The sequence below is a fragment of the Dasypus novemcinctus genome, chromosome 25 (genome assembly GCF_030445035.2).
Source record: "Dasypus novemcinctus isolate mDasNov1 chromosome 25, mDasNov1.1.hap2, whole genome shotgun sequence".
Taxonomy (NCBI): domain Eukaryota; kingdom Metazoa; phylum Chordata; class Mammalia; order Cingulata; family Dasypodidae; genus Dasypus; species Dasypus novemcinctus.
Window position 1 is genome coordinate 21,430,759 of NC_080697.1, and position 25,980 is coordinate 21,456,738.

The 25,980-nt window shown below is 43.9% G+C and overlaps 1 long non-coding RNA gene across 1 annotated transcript; it reads left to right on the plus strand.

Annotated features, from left to right (window-relative positions):
* Positions 1 to 483: 483 nt before the first annotated feature.
* On the plus strand, positions 484 to 25,980 carry LOC131275908 (uncharacterized). Its single transcript, XR_009183383.1, has 3 exons — positions 484 to 1,331; positions 1,621 to 1,700; positions 25,594 to 25,980. It is a non-coding gene; the product is annotated as an uncharacterized lncRNA (long non-coding RNA).

Sequence of the window (25,980 nt, forward strand, 5' to 3'; positions counted from 1 at the left end):
CTTCCAGCCATGGCCTGGCAGGTGACAGGGAAGGACCTACTGGGTTCCCATCCCTGACAGCCTGCTGCTTCCCAGGGTGGGCCCTGCTCATGCCTCCTCCACAATGGGAGGTGGATGGGACATGGGGCTGGCAAGGCAGGAGCTCAGTAGTGGCAGGTGCTCAGTTGGCTGGTCCTAGGTCACCCCATGTTACCTTTAGGGACCTACTGGTCAGTGGCCTGGGGCTTCATGGCTGAGGCCTGAGCCAATGTCAAAAGCCTTGGAAACGGGACTCATTCCTGGTTGGGTCAAGGCCTGAGCCTCTGGGTCTGCGAATGCAGCAGGAAAACATGCTGCTATCTCGAGTGTCTCCTGCCAAGTGAGCTGGGAAGGGGCTGCCTCTGGAATCTGGGGGCCTGGTTACCAGGGTTTCATGTTCTGTTGGGTCTGTCACAAAGGCAGTGAGGTCACCTTCTTAGGTCCCCTTCCTGGGGCCCCCTCAGCAGTAAGAAATCCATGAAAGTCCCTCTGCATGTCTGTCTGCCTATCCCCCTCACCCAGATCATCTTGTTAACTGGCCAAAGTTCTGCCCACACGTCCGTCCCCACACTTTCCTGGAAGGCCTGTGTTCAGCTCAGGCCCCGACTAGGAGGAGATGCACCTGGGTGCAGACCCGGCTCCCTCTTCTTTTTGATTTTGTGACACCAGACTAGTCTCTGAGGCCTCCCCAGTTTCCTGCCCAATACACTGGGAATCATTCTAGCATCTGCTTCCTGGGCACACGGTCAAGTCAATGTGGGGCGAATGCTGCAAACCCCATAATCTTGTGTAACAGATTGAATTCACAGATATAGACATGGAATAAGCAGGAAGGTGATGGAGGGAACATTGAATATAACTCAAAACAGCCCTGGGCAGGGCTGTGTGATCTTCATAAACTCACTTTCACTCCTGGATTGCTGTCTCAGTCTATGTCATGATGAGGTTGAAATGAGATAAAAGTCAGATGTTGTTGCTGGGCCAGAAATCCTTCCAGAGGCTTCCCACTGTATTGAGGGTCAGAAGCAAGTGTGGACTCTCAACCTCTGTGCTGTTCTGCCTGTGCCCTGCTTCACTGCCACCCCTGTTTCCAGGACCAAGCAGCACCAAGAACCCCCCTTATAGTGAGTTCTGGCCTCAGGACTTGATGCTCATCAAAATGGCTAAATGTGGACACCCCCCTACGACTTACACAAAGTGCTTCTCTGTCTTCACCACTCTCCGTTGTGAGTGAAGTCTCCCTCTCTGGACACCATCCCATTGCGAATCTTGCTGATGAACACAGCAGAGCTGGGAAGCACCTGCTCCCCCAGGTAAGCTTCAGGTGAGGCTCTGCCCACAGCAGCTGCCTTCCTAGCCTCCTCTCTAGCCAAGGTCCCTCTGCCTCTGCTTCTTCCCCAGCTATGCCTTCTCCCAGGCACCCTCTTCCCACACTTGTGCAGGGCTGGCTCACAGTGTGTCACCTCAATGTTTCCTTTGGGACTCCCACACCTAATGGTGCCATAGTCCCCCTCCCAGCACCCTGCGTAGTTTCCTCTGTAACACTTGTTCTTTCCTTGCAGTTGTGTTTGCTTTCATGCTTTTGTCCACCTCCCCTTTCAGATGCAGAGATCCTAATGGGCAGGGACAACAGGGATTCTTTTCACTCCACATCCAGGACTGAACACAAAGCTTGGTGCAGGGTGAGTGCTTGGGGCACAATCACTGTATGAATAAATGAGATGATATCAGAAGCCCTTTACCAGCCTCAACCAAGCTCAGATTGTGCAGATGGCTGCTAATGATAGGAGGTGCATGTAGTGTCTGAGACAGATGGATGGCCAGAAAGGCCTCTGGATGATGCTTTCCAGTTTCCAGAGACTGCAGCAGGCACAGTGGGCACAGCTGGAGATGTGGCTGCCCACCCCCTGCTGGCCAGCCTCAGGGCTGTAGCTCCTAAGAGGCTACCCACAGGAGTGAGCACACAGTTTGCTTGAATATCCTCAAGGCAGCAGCTCTCCTAGGTCCTTGGAAGAGCAGTGGGACATTGAAGGAGGGCCAGGGTGAAAGGACAGCTCCCTGGTCTGTGGCTCCCTAGTGGGTCACCCACTGTAAACACCCCAATAGACAGAGGAGGAGACTGAGGCCTACCTCCTGGAGCCACTTCCTCTCTAGGGAGAGGTTCATCCTGGTTCCAGAAGCCCAGAGCCCCTCTGACCCAGGCCTGCCAGTTCAAGGCTATCCTGGGGATGGCACCAGTCATGCAGGCCCCTGGATCCTTGGGGATCCCCTTGCCCATCAGCTTGGCATCTCTCCCCGTTCCCATGTATAAGTACATGGGCAGGGGTGAGAAGAGTGGGAGGCACTGCCCAGCAGCAGAGCTGCCTCCAACACCTTCCTCAGTTTCCACATCATCCCTCTGGTGTCCTCTCCTCCTGACTCCAGCCCCATGGTCCACTCCTGTGATATCACATGTGTGCTGGGCTGATGCAGCGATACCAAAAGGAAACCTGTCTCATAAGGGAAAAGTCTGAGCAGTGGACCCAGACTGCCAGGAGCCCTCATTCTGTTAGCAAAAAGGGGGCAGGGTGGCACCCTGGCCTAGGACTCACCCTGAGTTACCCTTAGTGCTCTGCATATGTCAGAGGTCCTGGGCCATCTTGCATGTCCTTGGGCCTAAGTTTCCACATGACACTGTCTCGTTGGATGTGGAAGTAGATGAGTGTGCTCACAGAGGACATGGAGACAGGTGCCCTCAAGGGGCATACCTGGAGGTGGGCACAGCCTTTTGAGTCAGAGGAGGGAAGAAAGCAGGTGAGCTTTGCAGCCTCTTCTTCTCTTAGCCTCCACCTGTCCTCCCTGAGAGGACCCAGGACACCTGAACACCACCCAGTCTCTCACAGAGGCCAGGGGGCTCTGCGGGGTGTGGGGTGGCCCAGGGTGGAGGAGGGCAGACCACCAGCACTGAGAGCTGGGGCCACTCACTGCAGCTAAGGAGCCCTCCCAGCCCTCCCTGCCTTTGCCCCCCATTGGTGGGTGAGCAGGCAGCCCAGCATCAAGTCCTCCAGCTCTAGGAGAGAAAGCCCAGCCTCCGTCATGGGCTCATGTTCACTGCTCTCGCCCGTTCCTCTTCCTGGGCAGGGCCTTGTCCCTGTTGTGCTCACTGGGCCAGGGGTTCTCCCCAGTGAAGCTCTTTAGGAGCCTTCAGCTCCCCTTCTTCAACCTCCAACATGTGCTCCTGAGAATGAAGTCACTGGTTTCCTTTTACATTCAATAACCCTGAGGGGCTGGGATCCCGATGCAGGCTGTGAGCTGCTTCAGCTGTGGATTTCTACCTTGGACACCCTGACTCCAAAGTCCATGCTTTACAGAAGAGCCCGAGGAGGTGGGTGGGTTACAAGAAACAGCTGTGCAGGCAGGGGGTGAGAGGTGGGCATGGCCTTGGCCAGGTTAAGGCTGAAGGAGGCTCCCGTGAAGCTGGAATGCAGAGTGGGGGAGCACACCAGGGAGGGCTCCTTGGCCAGAGCACCCAGAATGGCAAGAGCTGGGGAGCTGAGGGGGCACAAGCACTCCCCCGACCCAGGCCTGAGTCACTGTAGCACTTTGATATTATTGATGAATTCCAAAAAGAAATATTGGATTATGTTTGTAAATTGGTCTTTTCCTCTGGGCATATGAGATTATATTGGATTCAGATTACAGTAATAAGATTGATTACTTAAGTATAAACCTCTTGTGCCAGTAGGGCATTGAGCACCCTCGGTGGGTGGGGACTCACAGGTAAAAGGCATGGCAAAGGAAAGAGTTGGGGGTTCTTAATGTTGGAGTTTTGATATTGGTATTTGATGCTAGTCCTAAACTGGAGCCCTGGGGAAAGAGACAGAGCCATTTGCCTGATAGTCTACAGCTGACCTTGTGGAGAAACCAGAGGCGCTGAGCCCAGAGGAACCCAGGAAGCCTGAACCCTCACAGTCGTCAGCAGCCATCTTGCTCCAACACGTGAAAATAGACTTTGGTGAAGGAAGTAACTTAAGCTTCATGTCCTGGTATCTGTAAGCTCCTACCCCAAATAAATACCCTTTATAAAAACCAACCAATTTATGGAATTTTGCATCAGCACCCCTTTGGCTGACTAATACAGTCACCGAGAACCTGCCATGGATGGGAGGCCTGCCTCAGTGTTTGCTTTGAACACTGTGGTTCTATGGTGACCTCTCTGGTTTGACCATGCTGACTGCAAGTCTCAGTGGTAAGAATAAAGCAGCTGCTCAGGAAGGTCAGTCCCCAGAGAGGGCTTCTGGCCTTTATGTTATTTAATTCTCAGGAGCTCAACAGCATGCAGCTAACAGCCTGGTGATGTACAGCTCAGAGGTGGTTCTGGGAATGCCTTCTAAATCTGTTTTCTTTCCACTGCCTCAGTCATGCAGTCACTCAACAAACCATTATGGAGTGCCTTCTGGGTGTCCAGCACCATGGGACAGGGTGCCAGGCCCTGTCCATGCTCTGTTTGTGCTGACAGCTGGGGAAGGGTAGAGTTGGGCATAACAATATGGTAAATGCTAACACAGAGACAAGAGGAAGGTGTGACTGGAACAAGGAAAGTCACCCAATCCAGAGGGGACACATCAAGGCAGGCTTCCTGGGGGAGTTGGCAGCTCAGTGACTCCCTGGGCACTGTGCAGGTGGTGGGACAGGCATGGGGTGATGAGCAGCCTGACTGGTGGGTAGTGTGAGCACAGGTGTGCTGGGCCAGGCCCTTTAGGCCACATGTTCTAGTTTGCCAAAGGGCTGCCGATGGGTTTGGCATTTCTTAGGGGACTTATGTGGGGTAAAATCTTCCAAGACCATGAGCAGTCCAACTTGAGGCCCCTGAACAGGTGCTTTCTCACCAAAATCAGCTGCCACGAGGGGAGCAAGACGTCTCTGCCGACTTCTCTGCCTTTCTGCAGCTGCAGGCAAACGCAAACCTGGCACAGGGCTTGTCTCTCACTGGGCCTCCTCCTCAGCCTCAGCATTGCAGGATCAAATATGGCAGCATAATTTTCCTGTGTCTTTCTATGTATCTCTCTCTGTATTTCCATTTATATCAGACCCAGCAAGGGGCAGAGGTTCAACCTGAGTTAGGCCTCACTGACACAGTCCAATCTACATCCCTGAAGCAATCTTATCAAGCAAGTGAGCTTGACTCAGGATGCACATGTGTGACACATGCACAGCTCTACTCACAGGAACTGTCAAATGCCATATGCCTCCAGCCCTGCCTGAGCCTCTCACACTCCATGGGACTTGGGGGCATCTAGAACACAGCCAGGTGGGGCCATTCTGGTTCTGGCCTTGGTGGGCATGGAGATCATGGAAAAGCAGAGTTGAAGAAGTGGTGTTGGGTAGGTAACAGATAAACATCCACTTCCCCTATTGCCAACCTTGGCAATAGATGCCTCAGATGCCACCCACAGAGAACAGCCAATAGCAGGAAGGCAGGCAAGTGAGTCTGGGCAGACTCACCTCCTCTTCCTCTTCTGCTCACATCCCCTGTGTTTATTGATAAGACCCCTGATCTAAACACCCAGCCTTCCCACAGCTGATGTGAGTACATGTGAGGGAGCCCTGGGAAGTGCGCCCCACACCAAGGTCTGAGTGAGGGTTGGGGGATAATTACTCTTGTTAGGGAAGTCCTCTGACACTCAGTGAATCATCACATTTTATAGAAAGCAACCTGTGCGAAGAGCTCAATGTGTCAATGCCCAGCCATAGCCTTGGACCCAGCCACTGTCACTGCCATTCCTACCACTCCTGCTGTTGGCCGGACGCCTCACCCAAGGGCTGTGCTCATTCAGTCAGGCAGGCCTCCTGAGGTCCAAGCTTTTAAGTGCCTTCTCCTCTGCTCTAATCCCTAAGTGACTCATGAGGTCAGAATCACTACCCCATTTTGCATTCCAGGAAACTGAGCCTCTGAGCAATGGTGACAAGATATTGTTGTCACATGTTCCATCTGTGGGTTTGTCCCAGATAAGGGCTTGAATCCAAGTCCATCTGGAAGCAAAAGTCATGCTTTCCACTATGCCCCATGAAGGTGTCCTCTGAGCCCAGTCTCATAAGTGAGTTCAAGTGTATGTGTGGATTATAGGGAAGAACAGTGCAGGCAGGGGTGGATCTTCAGTGGACCTGGGCTTGGTGGGCGTTGTGTGGAGAAGAACATAGTAGAGTGGTCAGGTAAGCATGCTGGAAAGAACATCTGGATCAGGTCAAAGATAAAGGAGGGGATCATTGCTTGTTCAGAAGTGAGCAAAGGGACAGACACTGTGTCTTAAAGCATCAGCATCTCACAGCTGGAGGGGGCTCAGTGGACATATTGTCCACGCGCCCAACAATGCATCCTCCCTGAGCACTGGCCAGATTGAGGCTACCTGCTTTAGTGTCCACCATTGTAGGGTGTGGTGCTATGGTGGCCCCCTACCTCCTCCAAGGAATTGGGCATGCTGCCTTTTAGCCAAGAACTGGCTTTGTGTGAAAGCCATTAGGGTGACTTTGGTACCCACAGATGGTTGGTAGGGGGTGTCCAAGGGGCTGCCCTGTCCACCCAGCTCATCAGATGCTCTTCTACTTGTTGTTGCTCTTCTTGTCCAGGTTAATGTGGTGATGCAGCAACACATCCCACACATTGTAGAGTAGTAAATAGTTGTCATGATGCAAAACCCTGAGAAGGAGTGCGTGTAGGGGTGCCAGGGGATAAGGAACAAGGTAGAAGTGTAGGATGAGGAGGAGATGCTGCTAGAGACCTAGGAGGAGGAGTGACTGCTGGAAGCCAGGAGGAGGAGGTGTGGCTGGTGGCTGAGATCTCCCAGAATGACAAGGAGGTCAAATCATGGGACTTTAGGGACAGTGAAATAAGCAGGAGCTGTGAGCTGTGTCTAGACCTGAGGATCATCTAAAGTTTTATTCTGGAGCTGAGAATTCTTGGCCTTTTTAGTGACAGGAGAGAGTGAATACTGGAACCAAGAAAGGAAGGGTCAGTTGTTCAAGAGCTGTCTGGGATAAGTGCTGGACTGTCACGTGCCTTCCCTGGGCTCAGGGTACACTGGGATGAGGTTCCTGTTCATTTGCTTTCTGTTAAAGCTGTAGGACATGGCCATCTGCACACTGACCTGGTTGCCTGTGTCCTTGATGCTCAGAGAGGGGCTGCACACATGTTGGGCACTGAATTGGCAGTTGTTCCTGGTGCTGAGCTTGCTTTGGTGGCCTGGTGCCTGGATGGGGACCATCCTACCTTGAGGGTCTCTCCCTGGGGTATGGCCACCACCACCCACCCTGCAAGCAGTGCACTCTGTGCTTTGGGAACTCTGCTGGGTGCTACCAACCAGCAGTATCCAATTTGTCCCAGCTGTCTGAAAGATCATTCAGCATCACCCCATTCCACAGAGATGGAAACCAGGGCTCAGACTGATGAGATGATGGACTCTAATCACAGGGCTGGGCAGGTGCAGAGTTGTAATAGGTACAGGCAGACTGGAGCAGCTGGATCTTGGCAAGGAAAGTATTACTGGGTACAGAAGAGAGATGATCCCAGTGAGGACTGGGTGGGCTTCCAGGGTGGGTTAGGGCAGTGACTGGGTTTTTGCTCACATGGGGCCCCTCCTTGCCTCCACTCCCATCCAGGTCCCTACCTCTTCTCAGAACAGGGTTCAAACCACCGTCCTACAGGAAATTGACCTTGATGTCACCCCTAAACCCTCACCCTCCCTTGTGATGGGTCTCCCCAGTCTCTGTGACTCATGTTCTCCCCATAAATTTAGAGGAAGGAGGATGGAGCCAGGGAGTGCCCTGCCCAGGTGGGTCTCTCATTTCTACCACCCACACTGCCACTGCTCACCTTCCTCCTCTTTCCAAAGATGACCAGTTTCCCCTTAAAGGCAGACAGTTTCCCTCAGAAAGGGTCCTCTAGTTTCTTACCAGCCATCCTCATTCCCTCTTCCTGAACTACCATGAGGGCCCAGCAGGGGGCAGGGCAGCCCACACACCAGAACCTGGACCTGAGCAGGGTTCTGGGTCCCAGAGGAGGGGGACCTGGGGCAGAGACTAAGGGACCTCCCAACTCAACCCTCTCTGATGACAGTGGAGAGATGTAGGCTGCAAGGGGTACTCAGTCACTCAAGGGCTGCTTGACCTAGCACTGACCTTACTTCACTGTCTCTCAGGTCTTGTCTGAGGAGAAGCTGTGCCCAGCTCAGCCCACACCTCATGCACTTTAGCAGTCTGGCGACTCTGCTGCCTCAGCAGAAGGAACCTGAACTGCAGGCTTATTCCCAGCCTCCAATTACTAGTCTGTAAGAAGGCCAATGCACCCCAGCTCCTAGGGCAACTGTGAGGCTCTCAGCAGATGTAGTGTGCACGCTACTGAGCTCAGGGCTCAGGTAGGGATCTGCAGGGCAGCTGGGCCATTTGCAGGCAAAGGTACAATGCTTTGGGGCACCCTTCTGGCCGCATGGAAAGGGGAGACTGCTCATGGAACCCAGATGTGGGCAGTGGCCCAGGTGGCTGATTAACTGAACAATCCTCAGGATGATTATGCCTTTGTCCCCTCTACCACCAGGAAAACACAACTACCTGTCTTAGGGCTCAGTACTGCTGGGAGCTGTTTTAAAAATTTGGAGGAGGTGGCAGATACTTGAACAGGGACATCCTGGCTTATGCTCTTCATGACACCCCAATTCTTCATTCTGTGCCCAGTGCCATCTGCACCCTCCATCAGTTTCTCCTTGCACAGGAGGAGGACCCTTCTTGTGTGTCCTGCTGGGTGGTGTGCTTTCTCTTTGATCTTGTCCTGACTGTTCTCCATCTGTCATGGTCCCCTGGTAGTTCCTGTGTCCCCAGTAGCCCCTCTTCTGCTTTCAGGTGTGGCTATGCTTCTGGTTTTTTAAAACATCTTTTCCATCCTCTTGCAGATTCTGGATGATGGAGAGATGGATACATGTGCTCAATTGACTTCCTAAAAGCAGCAGGCTGCCTTCTCCATCAACCACATTTCCCATAGCTTGAGGCGCACCCACCCCCACCCACCCTACCAGGGGTCTTCAGAGGCAAGGTTGGCACCACCTGGCATTGCTGGGATTTGACAGATTGTGGAGGAAGATAATGTGCTCAGGGCTTCCCTGAGGAATGCTCTGTCCTGGGACTCCTGAAGGAAAAGTGGGAGCTAGCCAGGGAAGGAAGCCTGGGAGGTGGAGACAGCAGGATTAGGAGACAGTGTGAGCAAACGCTGGAGGTGAGAGGGAGTATGGGCTGCTGGGCTGGGGATGGACATTAGAGCAGTGAAGGCACAGCATGGAGGGAGCCCTGGAAAGGAGGAAGTCCCTTTCAAGAGGAGCTGTGAAGCTGCTGTCATTGTTTAAGACATGAGTCTGACTAGTTCTGTTCAGGTGGAGAGGCCTGTGGTGGACAAAGTCTGCAGTCTGTGGCCCAATTGGCCAAGCAGTGGCTCCAGAACAAGCTGATGCTTCTGGACCTATGACCCCAGAAAGCCATAACCAAAGGCTGATTTCCCATGAATCTAGTGAAACTTTAGCCTCAGAGCCATTCATTTGCTACAGTTTCCTTCCATGGCTCTGAAAGGAAGCAAGGGAACCTAGTTACATGCTTTCATGACCATATGCTTTTGTGAAGTTTGGAAAAGAAAGATAATTTTGCATTTTAGGTAAAGAAGGGCCCCCAAAGTAAGCTTTGGGTTCCACAAAACTTGAGTCTACCCTGTGTCACCAGGAAATAAAGGTATTAGTTGCAGTAAACAAGGCCATTGGATAACCAGGTGGCAATAAGAAATACGAAAGATTAATCTACTTAGGGAAGATGCATCAGAGGTGGGCTTGCATGGCCCTGAGAAAGCAAAGCTTAAAAATATCAGATGGACTGATCTTTGGTGGGCTATAGGGGCAGAGGTGGGCAGGGCTGAAGGGCCAATGATTGCAGCAGTGACTGGCCATGTGAATGTTTGTGCCCATTTTTCAGAAGCAGGCAGTTAAATGGCACCTGTGCCAGCTCAGTAGCTATGGAGCTCTTCCTTCATTACTCCCTCTCCCCATCCATAAGGAAAGGAAGGGGAGGGAGGGGGAGCTGGGCTGCTACCACCCACAGTCTCCCAAAGAAGCTTCAATAGGCCAGGGGAGAGATATCAGCCCTGGACTTGCTCTCCTCCAATATGCACAAAACCTGCAGCCAGAGGCTTGAGAAGAAGGCTTCTATGGGCCCAGAAGGCAGGGACACTGACTTTTTTTTATCATCACCTCAATCATCATTAGAGCATTATTACTATTTCAATAATAATAATAAACAAAAAACAAACATGAAATTTCTTAACCCCTTGATCTTGCTATGCTTCCCCTGCTGTACATAGCTGCTATGTCTGCCTATTCTAGTACAATTTCTTATTTACTTATTAAGCAGTTTTATTGGGATATATTCATCTACCATAAGATATATCCAAAGTGTATAATGGACTGCTTTTAGTATAATCACAATGTTGTGTATTTATCACCACAAAAAAATTTAGAGTAATTTAATTACTCCAAAACTAAAAACTTTACACCCATTAGTAGTCTTTCCCCAGCCCTAAATAACTACTAATGTAGCTTCTTCTTTATAAATTCATTTTTATTTACATTTTATATACATAGAATCATACAATATGTAATACTTCATGTCTGTTTTTTTTCTAACTTTGTACAATGTTAGTTCTTTTTTGTTGTTTTTTTTTTGTCTTATAAGAACATCTTGCTGGGTTAACACAAATTTGTTAAATCTCAAAGAAAAACGGTCTTATATATGCAATTTTACCCATTTTTATATTTCACATGGGGTTGTACTATGCTATAGAGTTCCATGTTACATTTTTTATCTTCCATTTTTGTAATAAGCATGATCTTAACTTTCCCTTCAAACCCCTTTTATAACCATGTAAAACAGTACTGCTAGTTACAGACATTATGTTAGGCTTTTGCCTTTTTTATTCATTTTCAAAGATTAACAAGGATTTTTTTAAAAAATTATTTTTTAGGGAGAATGTACATTTAATACATCTGCAGAGGTAGTAGACAAAGTTGCTCTAAAGCGACTAAGACCTGACTCCAACAAACATTGTCCTACCAATTCTGTACAAGTTAATCCTCAGCTTTCCATTCTCTAACCTCATTCTATTTTCTATTGGCCCATATTAAAGTTAACTCCATGGTGTTACACAATCTATTTAGTTTATAGTAGTGCCATCATACAGTATTTCTCCTAATGTGTCTGGCTTGCTTCACTCAACATAGTGTTCTCCAGGTTCATCTTCGTTGGCATATGCTTTACTTCGTTTCTTCTTACAGAGGTATAACATCCCATTTTGTGTATACACCACAATTTATTTATCAATTCATCAGTTGATGAAGACCTGCATTGTTTCCATCTTTTGGCTACTGTGAATAACATCAGTATGAACACTGGTGTCCAGCTGTCTGTTTGTCATTGTTCTCAGTTCTTCTGGGCATATACCTAGTAGTGGTACTGCCAGTTCACATGGCAAGTCTATATTCAACTTCCTTCATAACTACCAAACAGTCCTCCACAGTGGCTGTACCATTCTACATTCCCACCAACAGGGAATAAGTGTTCCTATCTTTCCAAATACTCTCCAGCACTTTTAGTTCTCTTTTTAATAGTGGCCATTCTAATAGGTGTGAATTGATATTTCATTGTAATTTTTAAAAATATTTCCCTAATTGCCAATGATGTTGAACATTTTTTCATGTGTTTTTCCCATTTGTATTTCTTCTTTGGACAAATGTCTATTCAAGTCTTTTGCCCATTTTTAAATTGGGTCATTTGACATTTTATTGTTGAGCTGTAGCATCTCTGTATATATCATGGACATTAGAACATTATCAGATATGTGATTTCCAAATATTTTCTCCCATTCAGTTGATTGCCATTTCACCCTTTTTACAAAGTCCCTTGAGGTGCAAAAGTGTGTAATTTTGAGGAGGTCCAATTTATATATTTTTGTTGTTGTTGTTCATGCTTGGGGTGTAAGGTCCAAGAAACCACCACTTATCACAAGTTCTTTAAGATGTTTCCCTACATCTTCTTGTAGTAATTCTATTGTTCTGGCTTTTACATTTAGGTCTTTGACCCATTTTGAGTTGATTCTTGTATAGGGAATGAGATGGGGGTCATCTTTCATTCTTTTGGTTATGGATATCCAGTTCTTCCAACATTTGTTGAAGAGACTGTTTTGTCCCTTTAACTTGGCTTCAGTAGTTTTGTCAAAACAAGTTGGTCATAGAGTTGAGGGTTTATTTCTGAATTCTCAGTTCTATTCCACTGACTGATGAGTATGTCTTTCTGCCAATGCCATGCTGTTTTGACCACGTTAGCTTTGTAATATGTTTCAAGGTAAGGTGGTGAAATTCCTCCAAGGTTGCTCTTCTTTTTCAGAATGCTTTTGGGTATTTAGGTGAACTTTCCCTTACAAATTTATTTGGTAACTGCCTTTTCTAATTCTGTAAAGTACACTGTTGGAATTTTGCTTGGTAGTGCATTGAATCTATAAATCAGTTTGGGTAGGATTGACATCTTAATGATATTTAGTCTTCCAATCCATTGTTCCATTTGTTTAGATCTTTCTGATTTCTTTTAGCATGGTATTGTAGTTTTCTGCATATAGGGCCTTTACTTCTTTGGTAAAATTGATTCCTAGGTATGTGAGTCTTTTTGTTGCTATTGTAAAGGGAATTTCCCCCCTGATTTCCATCTCAGATTGTTCCATACTAGTGTACAGAAACATTACTGATTTTTGCATGATGGTCTTGTATCCTGCCACTTTGCTGAACTCATTTGTTACTTCAAGTGACTTTCTGGTAGATATTTCAGAATTTTATATAAATAAGATCATGTCTTCTGCTAATAGTGAGAATTTTACATTTTCTTTTCCTTTTTGGATTTTTTTTTTTCTTGTCTAAATTGCTCTGGTTAGAACTTCTAGCACAATGTTGAATAACAATGATGACAGTGGACATCCTTGCCTTTTCCTTGATCTTATGGAGAAAGCCTCCAACAATTCCTCTTGAGAACCATGTTGGCTGTGGTGTATCAATATATGATTTTTATCATATTGAGGGATTTTCCTTCTATTCCTATCTTTTGAAGTGTTTTTTTTTCCTATCAAGAAAGGATGCTGGATTTTGTCAAATGCCTTTTCTTAATTGGTTGAGATGATCATGTGTTTTTTTTCCTTCAATTTGTTAGTGTGGTATATTACTTTAATTGATTTTCTTCTCTTGAACCACCCATACATACCAGGGATAAAACCCATTTCATCATGATGTGTAAGTCTTGGGATATGCCTTTGGATTCTATTGCAAGTATTTTGTTTAGAATTTTTGCATCTATGTTAATTAGAGAAATTGATCTGTAATTTTCTTTTCTTGTAGTGTCTTTATCTGAAATTGGTATTAAGGTAAAGTTAGCTTCATAAAATGTGTTTGGGTAATTTTCCCTCCTCTTCAATTTTTTGAAAGACTTTAAACAGGATGATGTTATTTCTTCTCAAAATATTTGTTAGAATTTACCCGTGAAGCCATTCAGTCCTGTACTTCTCTTAATTGGAAGATTTATGATGCCAGATTCAAGCTCTTTAAATGTGATTGGATTGTTAAGATCTTGTATTTCTTGTAGCATCAGTGTAGGTTTGTGCATTTCTAGGAATTTATCCATTTGATCTAGATTATCTAGTTTGTTGACAGTTTCTCATAATCTTTTATGATCCTTTTTACTTCTGTGGGGTCAGTTGTAACTTTACCCCTTTCAAATCTGATTGTATTTTTTTTTAATTTTTGTTTTTTTTTAAAAAGATACATAGATCACAAAATATGTTACATTAAAAAATGTAAGAGGCTCCCATATATCTCCCACACCCCCAACTCCTCCCACATCAACAATCTCTTTCATCATTGTGGCACATTCATTGCATTTGGTGAATACATTTTGGAGCACTGTTGTACTGCATGGATTATAGTTTATATTGTAGTTTACACTCTCCCCCAGTCCATTCAGTGGGACTTGGAGTTGTCCTAAATGATATTGCAGGGACAAGTGCTGGACATTATATATCCTTCCATAACCTACAGAATGGACTGATTGTGTTTATTTGCATCTTCTCTCTTTTTTCTGTGTTAGTCTAGGTAGGGGTTTGTTAATTTTATTGATCTTCTCAAAGTACCAGCTTTTGGTTTTGTTGATTTTTCTCTATGGTTTTACTGTTGTTGTTGTTGTTTTTACTGTTGGTCTTTTTTTTTTTTGTCTTTATTTTTTTAATATTACATTCAAAAAATATGAGGTCCCCATATGCCCCCCACCCCCCTCACCCCACTCCTCCCCCCATAACAACAATTTCTTCCATCATCATGAGACATTCATTGCATTTGGTGAATACATCTCTGAGCACTGCTGCACCTCATGGTCAGTGGCCCACATTATAGCCCACACTCTCCCACAATCCACCCAGTGGGCCATGGGAGGACATAAACAATGTCTGGAAACTGTCCCTGCAGCACCACCCAGGACAACTCCAAGTCCTAAAAATGCCCCCACATCTCATCTCTTCCTCCTACTCCCTACCCCCAGGAGCCACCATGGCCACTTTCTCCACACTAATGCCACATTTTCTTCAATTACTAATCACAATAGTTCATGAATAGAATATCAGTAAGTCCACTCTAAATCCATACTCTATTCCTCCATCCTGTCAACCTTGGAATGGTTGTGTCCACTCCACATCTATATCAAGAGGGGGCTTAGATTCCACATGGATGCTGGGTGCAATCCTCCTGCCTTCAGTTGTAGGCACTCTTGGTTCCATGGTGTGATGGTTAACCTTCTTCAACTCCATGTTAGCTGAGTGGGGTAAGTCCAATAAACCAGAGTGTAGGAGCTGAAGTCTGTTAAAGCTCAGGGCCTGGCTATCACATGGTCAGTCCAGAGATTCAGGTGCCCTGGGTATACATTAAACCCCAGCACCAAATACAGTTTCAGTAAAAGTAAAAGAATAGGCTTGTGAACAAAGATCACATCTGAGTCCAGTTCCATCACACAGAAACACAAACTCCAAAGTAGGGCCAACTGACATGGCACTGAACTCCATCTGCCATGACCATAGGACCTGTGGGTCTCTGTAGCCCTCAGAAGAACCAATACCTGGAGTTGTATCTACTTTATCTGTCTCTGGGACTCTGTTGAGGTGTGCATAAGGACAACCCCTCTCATAACCTCCTGGCTCTTTTTGGAAACTCACAGCCATGTAAACTCATTTGTCCTTTCCATTTCCCCCTTTTATTCAGGTCAAAAAACATTTTTAACTCCTGATATTATCTGTAGATTGAGATATTCTGCTGGTCCGAGTTGACCCTTTTATTCAAGGTCATTTTCTAGTTACATCATCAGCTGGTACTTGGTAGTAATCCCTTGGACCAAGGAGGCTCATTCCTGGGAGTCATGTCTCATGCTGGGGGGAAGGCAATGCATTTATATGCTGTGTTTGGCTTCGAGACTGGCCACATTTGAGCAACATGGAGGCTCTCAGGAGGTAACTCTTAGGCACCCTGCAGCTCTAGGCCTTGTTCTTATTTCAGGTGCACAGGCTCACAAGCATAGTCATTAGTGTCAAGGGCTCACAGTTGGACCTTGATTCTTTTTTGGTCTTTACTATTGCACTTGGGGGATTGTTGCTGTTCCTTTAGGGACTGTGATAGAGCTCCCCTGGCTAGGAACTCAGCACTCCCTCAGTTGTTGTGTTGTTGTTGCTCTCAATTTCATTTATTTCTGCTCCAATCTTTATGATTTCTTTCCTTCTGCTGGCTTTGGGAGTGGTTTGATGTTCTTTTTCTAGTTTCTCCAGTTTTTCATTTAGATCTTTGATTTTACCTCTCTCTTATATAATATAGATGTTTAGAGCTAACAATTTCTTATCCCATAAATTTTGGCAAGTTTGGTTCTTGTTTTCATTTGCCTCAATATATTTACTAATTTCACTACAATTTCTTCTTTGACCTATTGGTTATTTAGGAATGTGTTGTTCAGTCTCCACATATTTGTGAATATACTCCTTTCCTATTATTGGTTTACAATTTTATTACATTGTTATTTGTGAAGGTGTTTTGCATAATTCCAATCTTGTTACATTTATTGAGAGCTGCATTATGATGTAAAAAGTGGACTACCTTGGAGAAAAATCCATGAGCACTTGAGAAGAATATGTAACCCATGAATTTGGGTGGAACATTCTGTATATGACTGTTAGGTCTAACTTGTTTATCATTTTGTTCAAGTTCTGTTTCCTTGTTGATTTACTATCTAGTTATTCTGTCTCATGATGTGGATGGTGTGTTGAAGTCTTTAACTATTATTGTAGAGATGTGTATTTCTCCCTTCAGTTTTGGCAGAGTTTGCCTCATGTATTTTGCAGCAACCTGCAGGTGCAGGTTAGGTGCACAGATACTTATAACTGTTATTTCTTCCTGGTTGCTTGTCCCTTTAATTACTATAAATACTATAATGACCTTCTGTATTACTTCTTTTTTCATTTAAGTCTGTTTTGTCCGATATTAGTATAGGTACTCCTGCTTTATTTCATTGTTGTTGTTACTGTTTGCATGTAGTATCTTTTTCCAAACTTTCACTTGCAGCCAGTTTGGATCCCTGGGTCTAAGGTGAGTCTCTTTTAGGTAGCATATAGATGGCTCCTGTTTTTTTAATCCATTCTGTCAACCTATATCTTTTAAAATTTTTTAAAGAAAACAATTTTATGAATATATATTAATAAAGCATAAATGCATCCATAGAGTACAATCAGTGTACTTTTGTACTTAGTATAGTCACATATTTGTGCATTCATCACCCCATTCCCAGAGCTCTTACATTATTCCAATAATAATCAACACATGAACAAACAAAACTGATCACCTGTCTCTAAGCTTAGGCTGCCCTACATAGCTGCTATTCTTTTTCCTTCTCACTTGTATATTTATATTTTGTAAAGACAGTCATGTATGCAGTATCACTCATATTCATGTTTTACATGAGGTTTTACTGTCATGTACAGTCCCATGTTACAGTTTTTAGTTTTCCTTCTGATAATATACATGACCTTAAACTTTCTCTTTCAACTGCTGCCATACTCGTGCAATAGCACATCTACTTGCAAACACCATGGAATGCTTTAACCATTTCATTCATTTCCAAAGATTTACAACATTTTCACCAATTTTGCATAGATTAACCCTCAGCTTTCCATTCTCTAACATCTTTCTATTTTCTGCTGACTATATTCTAATTATTAACTCCATGAGTTTACATAGTATGCTTAGATCCTAGAAGCGGAATCATACAGTATTTGTCCTTTTGTATCTGGCTTGCTTCACTCAACATACTGTCCTCTAGGTTCATCCATGTTGTCATATGTTTCAGGACTTCATTTCTTATTACTGCTGCATAATATTTCATCGTATTCACAATGATTTGTTTACCCATTCATCAGTTGATGGAAACCTGGGTTGTTTTCAATTTTTGGCAATTGTGAATAATGCCACTATGTACTTCAGCGTGCAGATGTCTCTTCATGTCTCTGCTGTAAGTTCTTCTGGGTATAAAACTAGTAATGGTACTGCCAGGTTCAATGGCAAGTCCTCCACAGTTGCTGTACCATTCTACATCCCCACCAACAGTGAATAAGTAGTCCTATCGCTCTACATTGTCTCCAGCATTTCCAGTTTTCCGACTTACTTTCTAATAGCAGCCAGTCTTAAGAGATGGGAAATGATTCCCATTGCCATTTGATTTGAATTTCCATAATTGCTAGTGATGTTGAACATTTTTTCATGTGTTTATCATTTGTATTTCTTCTTCAGACAATGGTCTTTGTGATTTTCCTGCCCATTTTTTCAAAAAGATTTACTTTTTAAAAATTTTATTTATTCCCCCTACCCGTTGCTGTCTGTACTGTCTGCTGTGTCCTAAACAATATGCTTCCAAGTCTGGAAGTGAGAGTCCTCCAACTTCATTCTTTTTTTTAAGATCTTTTTGACTATTTTAGGTTCCTTATCCTTTCAATTAAATTTAATAAATGGTTTTTTGACTTCTGCAAAAAAAAGGTGTTGGGATTTTTACTGAGATTGCATTGAATCTATAAATCACTTTGGGTAGAATTGACATCTTAATGATATTTAGTCTTCCAATCCATGAATATGAAATATCCTTCCTTTTATTTGTCTTCTTCAGTTTCTTTAATAATTAAAAAAAATTTTCTGAGTAGAGATGTTTTACATCCATGGGTAAGTTTATTCCTAAATATTTTATTTGCTATTGTAAATGGAATTTTTTTCTGATTTTCTCTTCATATTGCACATCAATAGTGTATAGAAACACTATTGATTTTTGCATATTAACCTTGTATCCTGCCACTTTGCTGAACTCATCTGTTAGTTCTATAGCTTTGTTGTGGATTTTTCAGATTTTAGATCTAGGATCATATCATCAGTGATTAGGGAAGTATTTACTTTGTTTTTTTCCTATTTGGGTGCCTTTTTCTTTCTCTAGCCTAACTGCTCTAGCTAGAACCTCTGGCACAGTCTCGAATAACAATGGTGATAGTGGGCATCCTTGTCTTATTCATGAGCTCAGCAGGAAAGCTTTCAGTCTTTAACCACTGAGTAATATGCTGGCTGTAGTTTCTCATATATGTACTTTACAAGACTGAGAAAGCTTCCTTCCATTCTCATTTTTTGTTTTGTTTTTTTAATGAAGAAACGGTACTGTATTTTGTCAAATACCTTTTCTACTTCAATTGAGAGGATCATGTGCGTTTTCTTCTTCAATTTATCAGTGTGGTTTATTACACAAACTGATTTTCTTGTGTTGAACCACCCTTGCATACCTGGGATAAAACCCACTTGATCATGGTGTATAATTCTTTAAATGTGCTTTTGGATTTCTGTTTGCAAATATTTTTGTTGAGGATATTTACATCCATATTCATTAGACATATTGGTTTGTAATTTTCTTTTTTATAGTCTCTTTATGTGGTTTTGGTTTTAGGTTGATTTTGGCTTTATAGAATGTGTTTGGTAGTGCTTTTCTTGTTTGATTTTTTGGAAGAGCTTGAGCAAGACTGGTATTAAATCATCTTTGAATGATTGGGAAAATTCACCCGTGAAGTCATCTGGTCCTAGGCTTTCCATCTTTGGAAGGTTTCTGATGACTGTTTCAATCTCTTCACTTCCAATTGGTTTGCTGAGGTCCTCCATTCCTTCTAGGGTTAGTGCAGGAGGTTTGTGTGTTTCTAGGAATTTTTCCATCTCCTTTACATTGTCTAGTTTTTTGGCATGCAATTGTTCACAGTATCCTCTTTTGATGACTCTTAATTCTATGGGTTCAGTGGAAATATCCCCTCTCTCATTTCTGATTTTATCACTGTTTGCTTTTTTTCTTTGTCAGACTAGCTGAGGGTTTGTAAATTTTGTTGATCATCTCAAAGAACCAACATTTCATTTTGTTGATTATCTCTAATTTTTTTGGCTCCCTACTTCATTTAATTCTGCTCTGATCTTTATGATTTCTTTCCTTCAGCTTGATTTGGGATTGATTTGCTGTTGTTGTTTTTTTCTATTTCCCACAGGTGTGTAGTTTGATAATCAAATTTAGCTCCTTCACCTTTTTTTAATGTAACCATTGATGGGTATAAATTTCCCTCAGCATTGTCTTTGTAGTTTCCCACAGGTTTGTGGGTTTTTTTGTTTTTTGTTTTTAAGATTTTTTATTTCTCTCCCCTTCCCTGCCCACCCTCGCCCCCCCAGTTGTCTGCTCTCTGTGTCCATTCACTGTATGTTCTTCTGTGTCCGCTTGTATTCTTGTCAGCAGTACCAGGAATCTGTGTTTCTTTTTGTTGTGTCGTCTTGCTGCATCAGCTCTCTGTGTGTGCAGTGCCATTCCTAGGCAGGCTGCACTTTTTTTTTGCATTGGGTGGCTCTCCTTACAAGGTGCACTCCTTGCATGTGGGGAACACCCCTGCATGGAATGGCACACCTTGTGCGCATCAGCACTGCACATGGGCCAGCTCATCACATGGGTGAGGAGACCCACCTTGGACCTCCCATGTGGTAGGTGGATGTTCTATCCATTGAGCCAAATTCGCTTCCCTCCCATAGGTTTTGATATGTTGCATTCTCATTTTCATTTGTCTCAATGTTCTCTTGCAATTTCTTCTTTGACTCACTGATTTTTCAAATGTGCTATTTAATCTCCAAAATTGAACCAGGGACTCACTGGGGTGGGGAGCACAGACTTTCTCCCAGGGATTGGATACAGAGTGCGTATTATTTTTGATCATGAAATTTCCTTACTGGCCAGCAGATGGCACTAGATAGCACACCATTCCACTGAGATGTTTCAGTCTGGGTTTTCCTATGTTCCTGTGTTCAATCTCCAGAGTGAAGATTCAAAGTGGGCTCTGCTGGCTGAGTTCACTGGAGAAAAGCACCATGAACTCCCCTTCCTTTTCCCTTGAAAGAGCTGATAGGAAGGAAAATGTCTGTTCCCATCAGTTGGCTCCAGTTAGTCAAGAGATTTACCCAAGCTTAACATTTTGTGGGTGAGGGAAGGGAACCCATCCTGGCTGCCACAGGGGCTTGGTAACTCAAGTCTATTTCTGCTTCTTTGCCTCTCTGTCCCTCACCCTCCTGGGAGTTCTGTAGCTGTGTCTTGTTCTGCTGACCCAGAAAGCCGTTCCATCAGACAGCTTTTGCCTCTTTCTCCATTGTTTTTGTGAGAGCATTGAGCTTTACCTGTCAGTGCATTGTCAACTTCCCACACCCCTCTATTATTCATTTGTCATTTATTTTTGCATATGGTACAAGGTGTGAATTAAAGTTAATTTTTTTTTGCATTGGATATTCAATCAGATAGTCTATCACTATTTTTTAAAAAGACTATCTTTTGTCCATTGAATTGCTTTTGCATCTTTGTCAAAAATCAGTCAGCCAAGTATCTGTGGGTGTATTTCAGGTCTCTCCATTTTGTTGCCTTGATATATTTATCTTTGCACCAATATAATACTGTCTTGATTATTACAGCTTTATAATAAATCTGGAAATAAGGTGGTGCTAGACCTCCAACTATAATCTTTTCTTGCAAATTTCTGTATGAATTTTAGAATAAGCATATTCTGCAACAAAAATGTGGGGACTTTAATTGAGATTGCATGGAATATGTAGATCAATTTGTGGATTGGCATCTTAGCCAAGTAAGTTTTCTAACCCATGAACATAATATACCTCATTTATTTTCATTTCCTTTATCTAAACAATATTTTGTCACTTTCAGTGGACACATCTTTCACATCATTTGTCATATTTATATTGATTTCATATTTTTAATTTTAGTATTTAATCATTCACTATTAATAGATCAAACTTGCTAAATTTGCTTATTAGTTCTAATAACTTTATACAGATTCTCCAGGTTTTCTATATAGATAAGCATGTTATCTAAATATAAAGATAGTTTTACTTCATCCTTTCCAACCTGGAACCCTTTTATTTTCTTGCCCAATTGCATAAGCCAGAACCTCAACACAATACTGAATGGAAATGATGATACAACAAACAATTGTCTTGTTCCTGATCTTAGGGGGAAAGCTTAATTTTTTCAAAGTGCTGATTTTGAGCAATTTATGTTGTGTATTGCTATAATTTTTTTCATGATTGCTTATCTGAACTTATACATTTTATTGAATTTGGAAAAATTGTGGCCTTTATTTAAGTACTTTTTCTGCATCCCACTCTTTAGGGACTATAATTACATGTATAGTAGATCACTTGAAGTTGGCCCACAGCTAGATCACGGATGATCTGTTCACTTCTTAAAAACTCTGTTCTTTCCATTTTTATTTGGGATATTTATATCTTGTATCTTCAAGCTCACTAATCTTTTTCTTCTGCAATGTCTAATTAGCCATAAATTTCATCCAATGCAATTATCCTCTCACATATTGTAGTTTTTAGCTGTAGACATTAGATGTCTTTTTTTATATTGCCCATTCTCAAAGTTTTTGAACATATGGAAGAGTTATAAAAGATGTTCTAATCCTCTTGTCTGCTAATTTCTACAAGTGTGTCATTTCTGATCACTTGATTATTCTCCTCATTAAGGGTCATATTTGCCTGCTTCTTTGCATGCCTAGTAATTTTTTATTTGATGTCCGAAGTAAATTTTACCCTCTTGGGTTTGGGATGTTTTCACATTCCTACAAATACTGTTGAGTTTCCAGAGCTTATAAAAGTCTGCTAACACTCATGCCTGAATTAAGGCCTTCACTACTTCACTCAGCTCCAGCCACCATTTCAGCTTTAATTTCCACTGACTACCTGCTGGCAACTTGGGGTTCTTCTGTTATTGAACCTTACACCTATTGCCTTTCCTCTACTTCCTTTCGCTCACATGCTGATATCAAGTGGATCTTGTTTGACATTTTCATAGATGTTATCTGTGGGTTCTTGATATTGTCTTGCTAGTGTTCTGTCTGCTTCTTTGGGGGAATTTAGGGAGGGTAAAAAGTTATGCTGTAACAGTTGCTGTCCTTGCAGCGATTACTCGTTTGAATTGTTCTTACCTTCCTTTCATCCACAACCCACAATTGCACAAATACTGACTAGTCACAACCAGCTCTCTCCCATTCCTTGGTGAGGAATGTCCTTGCTCCCCCTTCTCTCCATCTTACCAACTCCCACTTATTTCATGGCCTTGCTAAATGTCACCACTTCCAGGAAGTCTTCCCAGATAAATGGCCCAGGCAAAGTTGGCAGCTCCCTCTTCTGTGTTCCCACAGCAGATGGAATATACCTTGGTTATATCACATATTACACCACTTAGTGTCCTGTCTATGGACTATAAGCATCTCACAGCAAAAACCATCTTCATTCCTCTGTGTCCCTGGTGCCTGGCCCAGAACCAAGTTCCCAGGAGACACTTGGGGAAGTTCATCTTGAATGATTAGATTTTACTACATCCTGATAGAGCTTCTCAGAGCCTGTCAGTGGCAGAATTAGTATTATTGACTTATGATTTTCAAAAGTATTTTATAGTGTACAAGAAGCTTTGGCAGATACCATAGTCACCTCTCCTTTGTGTTATGGTCCACTTCTAAGAACTTTTCTCTTTGCAATTTTTGTGCATGTATACGGTTTGTCTACACCCATCAGACTGTGAGCTAATCTAGGGCAGGAACCAAATCCAATCATATTTATATCCCCTGTAGTCAGCCAAGTTCTAGTCATCAGAGAGGTACTCTGGGAAAGACCCCATTTTGCATTCAAGGAAACCTGAGTCTCTGGTCTGTCACGTGGCCCATCTGTGGATTTGGCAAAGGGTCTGAATCCAGGTCAATTTGGCCAAAAAACTGTGTTTTGCAGAAGTGCCCCATGTAGGTGTCCTCTGAGCCTGGCCCAGTGAGTCCAAAGCATCTGTGTGGATTATAGGGAAGAACAGTGGAGGCAGGTATGGCTCTTCAGTGGGTCAGGGCTTGGTGGGCTCAGAGCAGAGAACAGTAGTGGGAAACGTGGTCAGATGAACATGCTGTAGAGAGTATCTGGATCAAATCACAAAGGCAAAGGAGAGGGTCATTGCTTGTTCAGGAGTGAACAAGGGGACACTGTGTCTTCGGATAAAAGCATCCCAGAGCTGGAGGGAGCTCAGTGGACATATTGTATATGCTCCCAAAGAAGCATCCTCCCAGAGCACTGGCCAGGAGTGAGCCTGCCTGACTTAGTGTCCTCCTTTGTAAGGTGGGGTGCTATGGTGGCACCCCACCTTTCCAAGGAGTAGGCTTGCTGGCCCAAGAGCCAAGAGCTGGCATTTTGCAGAAGTTAGTAAGGAGTTGTTGGTACCCACATAAGATTGATGGGGTGGGGATGTCCAAGGGCCTACCCTTTTCACCCGGCTCACCAGGATGCTTTTCTATAAGTTGCTGCTTTTCTTATCCAGGTTAATGAGGTGATGCTGCAAAACCCCCACCTGGTTGTAGAGTAGCAACGAGGAGTTGTGATGCAAAATGCTGAGGAAAAGCACATGCGGGGGTTTCAGGGGGCATCGAACAAGGTGAAGTCCAGAATGAGGAGGAGATGCTGCTGGAGGCCAGGATAAGGAGGAGGAAGAGGAGGAGGAGGGGCAGCTAGAGGTTGGCCTGACCCCTGAGAACTCCAGGAATTACAGGGAGGCCAAATCACTGGTCTGTAGAACAGCGAAATAAGCAGGAGCTATGGACCTGCATTGAGCTCTGGGAGCCTTCTAAAACTTTATTCTGGAGCTGGGACTTTTTGGTCCTTTTATTGGGTGGAGAGAGGGAAGGGAAGGAAGAGCAGACCAGGGGAAGGGGTGGAAGTCACCTTCTTTCCCTGGCCTCAGGGCATGCCGGGACAAGGTCCATGTTCATTTCCACCATGACAGCATTGTAGGAGGCAGCCAAGTGCACACTGACCTGGTTGGCTGTGTCTCTGATGCTCAAAGAGGGGCAAGAGTTGAGCACTGGTCTGGGAGCTGTTCCCGGTACTGAGCTCTGCTTTGGTTTGCTGGTGGCTGGAAGGAATAACCATCTTAACTTGAGAACCTCTCCCAAGGACATGGCCACTACCCTCCCCTGCAACCACGGCACTCTGTGCTTTGGGGACTCTGCTGGGTGCTGCCAATCATCAGTATCCAATATGTTCCCACTGTCTGAGAGATCAGTCAGGATCACCTCATTTCACAGAGTTGGAAAGCAGGGCTCAGACTGATGAGGCAACTGGCTCTGATCACAGGGCTGGACAGGTGCAGTGTTGTAATAGGTACTGGCAGACTGGTACAGCTGGATCTTGGCAATCATCAGGTATTCCTCAGTGGCTGAGCACTGGCTTCCTGCATACAAGGTCCCAGGTTCAATCCCCAGCCCTGGTACCTCAAAAAAACAAAAAAGTAATTTTTAAAAGAGCCAATTATATTAAAAGCTACCAGCTTAAGATGGCCAACATTTATTATATTGTAGTAAGTCCCAAGCCTTTATCTATACCTTTAAAGAAGGCATAAAATTATCATCTACTCCTTTAAGCATAATTAATTTTTTTGTCTCTACCCTCTATATCATTCTGCTCATATCTTCACTAAGAGCATATCATGATATATGGAATTTATCTGTCTGAATCTCCCTCCTCCACCTTATTACCCGAGTGTTACACGAAGGCAGGGATTTCTGGAAGAAGAGATACACAATGCATATTTCATGAACTGAATCACTCACCCCACTGGTAGTTCTGATGGATTTTGCCTTTAACTTGGGGACCAAGACCTTTTTTACTGAGGTGGGACAGCAAGAATGACATCCACCAGGTGGGGCTGTGCAAAAGGTCATATTTGGCAGCTATCCTGGTTTTCACCCTGAAAGTAAAACAACTGGCATTATTAAGGTCACAATATTTCCAAGACAAGCTACTAAAAGGATGATGATAAAAAACATTATTAATTTCTGCCATTTTGCCATACCTTTGCCAGGAGACAACAGTGGCTTTAAAGATCTGTGAATCTCAAGGAAAGAGGAAAACAAAATACATAAATAAATGATTTCTTCTCGTCGTGGAGTACTGGAAGAATGATTATCAGAGGACTACAGGGGAAAGATCCTGGACAGTGACACAATGTAAGACTATTCAAAATATTGCTTCAGTTCCAAAGAACTATTCTGATCCTACTTTTTTTCAAGCACAGCTCTACTGACACTTGGGATAATTATTTCTTGTGGGGGGCTATCCAGTACATTGTCAGATGTTTAGCATCATTTTGGTCTCTACCCAACCAGCAAAAATGTCCCCAGATGTTGCCAAATGTTTCCTGGAGGGAATGAAATCACTGCTGGTTGAAAATCACTATCTTGAAAATCAA